This window comes from Gorilla gorilla, chromosome 8, assembly GCF_029281585.2.
Source record: "Gorilla gorilla gorilla isolate KB3781 chromosome 8, NHGRI_mGorGor1-v2.1_pri, whole genome shotgun sequence".
Taxonomy (NCBI): Eukaryota; Metazoa; Chordata; class Mammalia; order Primates; family Hominidae; genus Gorilla; species Gorilla gorilla.
The window spans coordinates 113543417-113545577 of record NC_073232.2 but is presented as its reverse complement, the minus strand read 5'-3'; the positions used below and the strand labels follow the sequence as shown (position 1 = coordinate 113545577).

General features: G+C 44.5%; 1 pseudogene; it reads right to left on the bottom strand.

Moving 5' to 3' along the window:
- Positions 1 to 974: 974 nt before the first annotated feature.
- LOC115936166 (uncharacterized) lies at positions 975 to 1050 on the bottom strand (annotated as a pseudogene).
- Positions 1051 to 2161: the final 1111 nt, after the last annotated feature.

Here is a 2161-nt window from a genome sequence, read left to right as displayed (position 1 = left end):
CCAGGCCAGAGATGACCAGGGAGCGAAGACAGTGACGGTGGTCCTTATTTAAGGACTTACAATGGATCTAGGTGTTTATAGACTTCCCTGAAGGGTGTTTCCCCACTTTCATCCTCCAAAAGATAACTACAGTGATGATCATACTGAAACAATAATGATGATCATACATGTTTTTACCCCAGCTGTTCTCACCATTAGCTGAGCACTGAAATCACCCAGAGAAGCTTTTTAAAAATGTACATACCCAGGCCCCACCCTAGATCATGCCAATCTGGATCTTCAGGGCTGGGTCCCTGGAATCCATATATTTTAGAAAGTTCCACAGATGGTGGCTATGGTTAAATAATTCTATCAATTTACAAATTAAAATTTACAAACGGTAAAGCACTGCCTCTCATTCTCTCATTAGCCAGGGCAATATTATTATCTCCATTTTACACATGAGGAAACTGAGGCCCAATTGATTAATAGCGGCGTTTTGGCTGGGTGCAGTGGCTCACGCCTGTAATCCCAGACCTTCGGGAGGCCGACGTGGGCAGGTCACCTGAACTCAAGAGTTCAAGGCCAGCCTGGCCAATATGGCGAAACCCCAACTCTACTAAAAATACAAAAATTAGCCGGGCATGGTGGCGGGTGGCTGTAATCCCAGCTACTCAGGAGGCTGAGGCAAGAGGATGGCTTGAACCTGGGAGGTGGAGGTTGCAGTGAGCTGAGATTGCGCTACTGCACTCCAGCCTGGGCGACAGAGCAAGACTCCATCTCAAAACAAACAAACAAACAGACAAACAAACAGTGGTGTTTCCTTCCTTCCTTCCTTCCTTCTTTCCTTCCTTCCTTCCCTCCTTTCTTTCCTTCTTTCGTCTCTTCCCTCCTTCTTTCCTTCCTTCTTTCCAAAAACAAGATCTCCTGATTGCAACTAAATCTAGTCAGTCACTGGAATTTATTTACTTATTTATTTTAAAATCTATTTACTATAATTCAGTGCTCTACATATTCAGAGAAACTTATCTAGTAATGAACTAAAGAAATGATCCCTGAAAGTACAGTCTTAGTCGCTGGAATTTAGACCACCTGGATGGGCCTGCCCTGATGCAAGAGCACAGCCTCTTCATGGACACCAATTCATTTAATATAACCAGCCTTCTTAAGCTCTTACTTAAGCACTATGGAGCATCTCAGAGGAGAAAGACAAGGCTCTTGCTCCCTACTGTGTGGCAGGCAAGGGGCAAACAGGCTTTTGTTGTCAGAGGATTCTGCATTGGTGTTCTGGTTCTATGACTTACATCCATGTCGCCTTGTTCAACTATTAGTCACCCAGAGCCTCGCTTGTAAAATGGAGATAAAAATATCTACTTTCTAGAGTTGTTAATATTAAAGGCAATGGATGCTAAATTTCTAGTGCCAATAGGTGGTAAATATTATTAATATTAATATTATTTTAAAATATAAATAAATCATGATCACATCTGCTGAAATGGTTAAAATTAAAAAGGCTAGGTGGGGGCTGGGCATAGTGGATCACACCTGTAATCCCAGCACTTTGGGAGGCCAAGGCAGGCAGATCACCTGAGGTCGGGAGTTTGAGACCAGCCTGACCAACATGGAGAAACCCCATCTCTACTAAAAATATAAAATTAGCCGGGCATGGTGGTGCATGCCTGTAATCCCTGCTACTCCGGAGGCTAAGGCAGGAGAATCGCTTGAACCTGGGAGGCAGAGGCTGTGGTGAGCCGAGATCACACCATTGCACTCCAGCCTGGACAATAAGAGTAAAACTTCATCTCAAAAAAAAAAAAAACAGGGGGCTAGGTGGGACATGGTGGCTCATGCCTGTAATCCCAGCACTTTGGGAGGCCAAGGAGGGTGGATCACTTGAGGCCAAGCCTTCAAGACCAGCCTGGCCAACATGGTCAAACCCCATCTCACTAAAAAATACAAAAATTAACTGGGTGTGGTGGCACATGTCTGTAATCCCAGCTACTTGGGAGGCTTAGGCAGGAGAATTGCTTGAACTCAGAAGGCGGAGGTTGTAGTGAGCCAAGATTGTGCCACTGCACTCCAGCAGCCTGGGCGACAGAGCAAGACTCTCTCTCAGAATAAATAAATAAATAAAAATAAATAATAAAAAGATTGGCTGGGCATGGTAGCTCACGCCTGTAAT